This window comes from Lemur catta, chromosome 12 (genome assembly GCF_020740605.2).
Source record: "Lemur catta isolate mLemCat1 chromosome 12, mLemCat1.pri, whole genome shotgun sequence".
Classification (NCBI taxonomy): domain Eukaryota; kingdom Metazoa; phylum Chordata; class Mammalia; order Primates; family Lemuridae; genus Lemur; species Lemur catta.
In genome coordinates, this window is record NC_059139.1 from 83,588,186 (window position 1) to 83,595,577 (window position 7,392).

Here is a 7,392-nt window from a genome sequence, read left to right on the forward strand (position 1 = left end):
GGCTCATTTTCAAGACTAAAATCACCAGAATGGAACTAATCAAACCGTCAATGTACTGTGTGTTCATTGGTCACATCCTTCCCAAACACTTCTTTGATATTCTAGCTGTCTGCGCTTCATTGGTTCCATGATGGAACTCATATTCAAAAATAACACGAATTTTTGACTTGTCCATGGTTTCATGAAAATTGTTCTAAAAAAATAATTGAGAGATAATCACAAGCCAAATCATGCATTTGAAAGAATGAGAATGTACCTTCACAATAATAAAAAAAAAGAATGAATGTCAAAGTGAAATGTCAGAGATATCAACTGTCAAACTTAGTACTTAAGGAAATTGGACATTCCATACTTAATAACCTAATAACAGACCCAACCACCAGCACTACATGTTTGAATTGTCTCTGTATCTATGATTTATTGTACACTCTTGCCTTAAATTTGCCTGCCTCCCAGAATATTGACATTAAAATAATAGTTCACCAGGAAGGGTCACACAACTAAAAATTCGAGAAATTGAGATCTACTCTAACCCGCTGCAGCCTAGAGGAGGTGACCAGTTTCTCTAGGACCCTCATTTGCTTGGCTAAGGCATGCAGCAAAGGCAAAGAGTAACTTCCTGTTTGATATTAAATCCTGATGCTAAGATTTGAACTCAAAGGACCGTTCTCACTTCCTAGAGCCAGTAGGTGATCTCTATAAAATGTTATAATAATAAAACAGTGACTGCAGAAATGAAGACTAGCTTCGTAGCTTGCTAAGTGACTTATAAATGGTGTTCAGCAGCCTTCCTAGACCAGGTCTGTTTTCCTGCCTTGGGAAAGCTGGGAGTGTGATCGGTGTGAGCTACTGACTTGAAGCATTCTTCTCTTACCAGCTCTCACTCAGCAGGGGTGTGGAAAGTGGTGGGCTTTGGCAATGGGTGGGCGTTCCTTACTCCTCTCCAGCTATAGAAAGGAGAGTAGACTTCGGGAGGGTGAGATTTTGATCTGTCTGGGCACATTTTGGATCCTAGAGCTGTGCCTGCAGGCTGGCAATCAAACGTGGGAGCGGGAGGAGGGGCGCAGGGTGGGCGGTGTGCGTGGTGGTGAGCAACCCTTAGTCTCCCGCAGAGGGAAGGCAGTGAGGAGGACACCTGAGGAGGGAATCCCATTTGCTGCCCTCTCTCAGCATCTTCTGGAGGACACCCATCTCCTTACCAGTCCTGTGGCTGAAAAGCATGCCTTGGAAGGATCGGTTAGAAAATTCTGATTAGCAAGTTCATTTCCAATGCAACAGGACTCCCCTTGTGCATGAATTTAGTGTGGTGGGGAGCTAGGAAGAATTTGAATGTGCTTAGAGTAGCTAATTCTGAGCCAAGTTAATAGTAATTTGGGGGTCTTGTGAACCTTTTTATAAAATGGGTGTCTTTTTACATTTTGGGGAAAAAAAGAGAATGGTGTTATAATTGATTTTATTGATTTTGTGCTGATGGCTTCTCTGTAAAAATTATGAGTGGATATGATAAGTAGATGACAATGCTAATGTTGACAGCTCGTACTTACAGAGTAGTCATTATGTGCCAGGCACATTAACTTATTTAGTCCCTGCCACCACCTTCACCCCTTCACCATTTTATAGATGAGGAAAGTAAGGCAAGAGAAATTAAGAAATTTTCCTGAGGTCACATAGCTATTAAGAGTCACAGCCAGAATATCAATAAAACCTCATTTTAATTTAAAGATGATATGGCTAAAGGCAATTCTAGAAACATCAACGGGGGAAGAGTGGGCACTATCCTTCTGAAATGGCTTTTCACCTAGTGACATTTTAGACAGTATTAAAATCACTACAGGTCTGACTTGTTCTTTAAAGATCTGGGTATGATTTTATACAAAGATATTTTTCAAAGTTTTCAACATGGCTCCTAATTTGGGATATCTTGTGGCTCAAATTTCTGTCTCGTGTGGAACTTCAATTCAAGGTGCTCACAGTGAACAATGACTTTGAACCCTGACTCCTGGGGGACAGTGTGCCCCTCCTCCACAGCAGTTTGGGGGCGGCACGAGGCACTCTGTGCGCCCACCCAGACGGGCGGCAGTTCACCACGGTGTTCCCCAGAGCAGGCATGGCCTCAGTGGGAAACTGCAACATTATTTTCCAGGTTTAGAGGCTCAAAATATTTGAGCAAGTAAGTTAAAAAATAGCCTTGTGTTTTTTTGATTATTAGACCTTTCATATACAAATCAAAATTAGTTTAAAAGCAAAGCGTGTGTTAGGAGCTTCAGTCATTCAGAAATAATGCTTTTTTGTCTTATGTATCAATAACAGTGTCTCATTCACAATTATCAATGTTCAAAGGAACATTCCTTTTCTCCCACCATGTAAATACACTTATAAAATAAAACTACGACGCTTAAACTTTCTGATGGATTCCAGTCCCCACTCCGAAAGGCTTAAAATAGCACTTTTTGTGGTCTGTACATATCAAGTCAGTTGGATTTTTACTGAGAATTTTAATTTATCCTTGAGATACTTGATAGAAATATATGAACTAAGCTATAATTTAGCATACCAACCTTGACAGACAATAAAGATGAGTGTGTTTATCCATGTGATGAAATATTTGTACTAAAATGTGCTATTCAGTTGTTAGAAATGAAAATATTCCAATAAATGAACTTAATTTGCATGTTTGTAGGAATTATAATATTTAAAATTTTTAGCCAATCTTGCATTGTTACACAGGCATTACCTAAATTTGCGGAACTCTGCAGTATTTGACTTGATATATTGCATTCCTGGGCATAAAGCGTCTATGTGATTTGGTAAGCTCATAGCAAGCTTTAAGGACTCAGTGCTGTTTATGACAGATGAAGTTTATCCTAGCTTGGAAATAATTTTTATTTTCTGTGATTCAGATTAAGACTTTACAGAAACCCGCTAATGAAAACACTGAAGCACTAACCAGAAAAATGAGTCAACTCTGTTTCCAAAATGATACACCAGGAAAATCCTTCGTTGCTTCTAGTCCCATGTGACCATCATCACAGAGTATTGAAAATTCGTTTTCTCTTTTACTAAGTTTCCCCGTGGTCACATATATGCTCAGAGCCAGAAAGACATTTTTATCTCAGGGAAATTCCAGAAATGGAAACATTTCTGTATAATATTGATTCATTTCTGTCTAGCCAAAGACATGTTTTCCACCAAGCAATGAACATCAGCCCCAAGTTATAGGGGACAAGCCACTCCAAAAACATACTGTCTGCTGAGCACTGAAAAAGGATACAGACAAGCCAGCCAGCATTCACGATTAAGAGAAAAACATCTGTGCTTCGGAAAATGTTCTTCAAGGATAGAGAATTGTGCTGTGTCCCCCAAATTTCCATGATCTTTTTAAGGTTAGACAGCCAATGAATAAAGCCTCCTTATCTTTCTTCATGGGTGGCGGACGGAATTCTCTGCCTTTCCCCCTAACAGCTGCTTAACAGGATTTCTGCCTCATGAAAATAAAGTGGCTGATCAGGCACTTGGGGTTTGTTCTTAACACAGGAATGACTATTTGAATTTAGAAAGTGTATTTTGACTCATAAAATGATCTAAGACAATGTGCTGCTCTCTACTTTGTTTTTTTCCATTTAAAAACTTACAGATGGATTAAGTCATTAAAAACTTCCTGATGTGAAGTATAAACACAAGGCATGGAAGTAAAAACTCCAGAGTATAAATATCTATATTGTCACCGTTATCTGGGATGATTTATACTTTATAAGAAGCCCAGGTTCCAGTTTCCTAGAAATGGACTTTGATCAGCCCAGCAGGAGTTACCACTTACGCATTCTAAATGACTTGTCAGCATCTTTCGCTGCTATCTTCCAAGCCCGCTTATTTTCACTAAAGAATAAACTTATGGCATAAAATTTAAGATATGTTTAATCTCCCAGAAGAGGACTTGCTGATAACTAGATAAAAGTTCCAACATTGTTATTGTTCCCTAATCAGATGGACTTCGCGTTCTCATGACTGAGGAGTCACATTTTTAGCTTGCTAAAATATTCGGTGGAGAACATACAGTGAAATCCACGAGTGGAAACATTCCATGGTATTTTCAAACACCACGTGTTGGAAGTTTGGCATGTCCTTCTTCTGGGCCTCACTGGAGGGTGGCCAGGTAGAAGCCAGCAGGGCACAGAGGGCATGTGCCAAGCAGTCAGGAAACCCGGGTTTCCAGCTCCTCCACTGCCAGGGAGCAATCTCACCTTGTTTCTAAAATTTGCATAAAATCAACTGCCTCATAGTCTCATTTTAAGGATAAAATTTTAAAACCATGGAGGGCTTCGAAGCCTCCTGACGGCTAGTCCCTAGGTGAGGTATTGTTTACTGTGGCCTTTCTCTATTTCCAAATAAGCAGCAAAAGTAAGCCAGGGCCTAAAATAAATTAAGCAACAGATTTCAGAAGCCTGAGAGAATTTTATTCAATCTCAGACCCCTTAAAAATTGGTTTTTGCTTTCAGTTTAGGAAAATCGTTTTCATTTGAGTTGTTGAAAGTAATGCTTTCTGGCGGTTAACTTATGTATGATCTCCTAACCGATTAAATTCTGAATCTCTTAAATTGTTTGATTATTCCTGCTGGCTTTAGTTATCTTTTGCTGCATAATAAGCCACTCCAAAATGTGATGGTTTAAAACAACAGCCATTTTGTTCTCTGACCTGAGTCTGTGGGTCGGAGGGGCTCAAGCGGGCACTTCTTGTCACTGGGATCTCCCATGTGGTTGCAGTCAGGTGGGGGCTGGGGCTAGAGGCTTCTGCAGACTCAACAGGGACACTGGGATGACTGGGCCTCCATGGTCTCTACCTACTTACTAAGGGCATCCCAAAATGCAAGAGCAGAAGTTTCCAGGCATTCTTAAGGCTTATGCCCACAATAGGCACGGCATCCTTTCTGTCTCATTCTACTGGTGAAAGCAAATCACAGGCTGTGTTGGCGTCCCCAAGCACCCCTTCAAGTTTCATGATTTCCTAGGACTCACAGAGCTCTGAAAAGCTTTTATTCTCAAAGTTATGGTTTATTATAGTGAAAGGGTACAGATTAAAATCAGCAAAGGAAAAAAGGTGCATAAGACAGAGGCCAGGAGAGACCAGGCACAAGCTTCCAATTGTCCTCTTCCAGTAGAATTTTACAGACGGCACATAATTTTCTCAGCAATAATGTGTGACAACAGGTACAAAATATTGCCAACCAGGGAAGCTTACCTGAGCCTTGGTATCCAGGGTTTTTATTGAGGTATGGAGCACCCATGTAACCGATCTTAGTTACTCAGTCTCCTGCCCCTCCATGGGTCAAACTGATACAGAATGGGGCAGAGGGAGCCCCAGGTGAATAAAAACAGGTGTTTATCGTAAATCATATTGTTAACATAAGCTGTCATAGCTCAAGGCCCCACGTATAAAAAGTCACTCTCACCAAAGCATGATATTCCAAGGGCTTGAAGATTATTTCCCAGGATCTAGCCAAAGGCCAGCCCTTTCTTTGGAATATGAAGGGTTTGAACACCCAAGCCTGCTGAGTTAACTCTTTATTGCCCACAGGCCCAACCCAGACTGAGTATAGGAAGAAATACATAAGGGTGTGAATTCTGGGATGCATGGCTCTTTCAGGCCATCTTTGGAGACTAGGCACCATATCATTTTTTTTCCTCATGGCTCCAGCAAAGACAGCAAAGTACTTAGGGAACCTAGAGTTCTTCATGGAATAGTTTTTTTTTTCTTTTTTTGCTTTTTTTTTTTTACTGGAAACAAATATGTGAAATAAGGATGGACTAACCCGAATGTAGTTAAAAACTACATTCTTGTCTATATAAATATGTGAGTCCCATCTATGCCTGACAAGTTTTATATACGTAATTCAAGCAATGATGACTGAACACCAACTAGGTGCCCAACACCAGGCTAGGCCCTGGAACTACCTTCCCAGTAAGGCCTAGTTCCAGTACCTAAAGAGTTTACTGACTGGTGGGGACATGGACAAAACACAGCTAATTTAGTACAAAATTGGGCTTCCCAGGATGAGACAAGCCTAACAAAGTCTTGTTAGCTCAACATTGGCTTTCTGAGGTAGCAATTTTCAAATGTTTTTTTGAGTTTTGAACTGATGTTTTAAGAGCAATAAGCTTAAAGTAGTGACAGATATCTTTTTCAAAATCAATGGTGTGCGTGTGTGTGTGTGTGTGTGTGTGTGTGTACAGGTAAAAGGAAAATCCTTACAGGTCATTTTTTCATTCAAAGTAATAATGGTTATAAATGAGCCCATGACAAAATGTACATTACAAACTACTGCGTGGAAGAATGTAACTGAAAACTAAGAAGTAACGTTTTAATCAACACTTCATTAACAACTTAGTGAACATTTTAATTCTTGGGACGGAGTAATAGCAACATGGAAGAAGCTTTTAAAAAAAAAATCATTTATTTAGAATTTAGATTGCAGCCCAACTTGTGAAGCTGGATAAACTCTGGCTTCGTATCCCTGTGCTCAGTGAAGTATATGTGTGTCCCCTGAGCCCTCAGGCCAGGACAGAGAGGCACAGTAGCTCAAGAAGAGGTGCTTCTTAGCTGGGCACGGTGGTATTTGCCTGTAACCCCAGCTCCTTGGGAGACTGATGTGGGAGGATTCCTTGAGCCCAGGAGTTTGAGACCAGCCTGGGCAACATAGTGAGATCCCATCTCAAAAAAAAAAAAAAAGGAAGTGACATTTCTCAGATCGCTTAGGTATCAGTAGAGGTAAATTGACCTGTTCCACCTGCTTTTCCTCCCTAGTATCAGGGCTTCTCCTCGTTACAATCGGAAAACTCTTGTTCACAAGTGAGAGTGTATTGAGGGAAATCGATGTATGTTCTCACAGGGATAAAATTATCCTTTGTTCCACAAAAGAGAAAGTGGCACATCTGGGGTAGTCAAGATAATTCTTGCAGAGATAAAATGAGTATCTCTGACTTGAATCCTTTCCTGTCTTCTGTAAATTCGGTTCCTTCTTCAGTCATCTTCTTCTGGTCAGCTTCTGACTCAGACCTCCCCGCCCCGTGTGTGATGCTATCATCATGAAGCACTTACTGTGTGCCAAAACAAAGCTGCTAGATGTCTTATACAGCACGCTTCCACCATGAGGCATGTGGTGTCATTCCCTTTTAAAGACGAGACATTGACACTGAGAAGATAACAAATTTTCTCAGTAGCACATCTGGTAAGTGGCAGAGCCAGGGCTTGAACCCAAGACCGACAGTGAGAGCCCTACTCTGTGTGTAGCACCCTAGCGCCCCCAGAATGGGTGGGGGAGCTGAGATGAAGAGTCTCCTTCTTTGGTTTCAGATGTTTAGTTGCAGAATGTTCTGCGGTGGGGCAAAGAAAGTTGC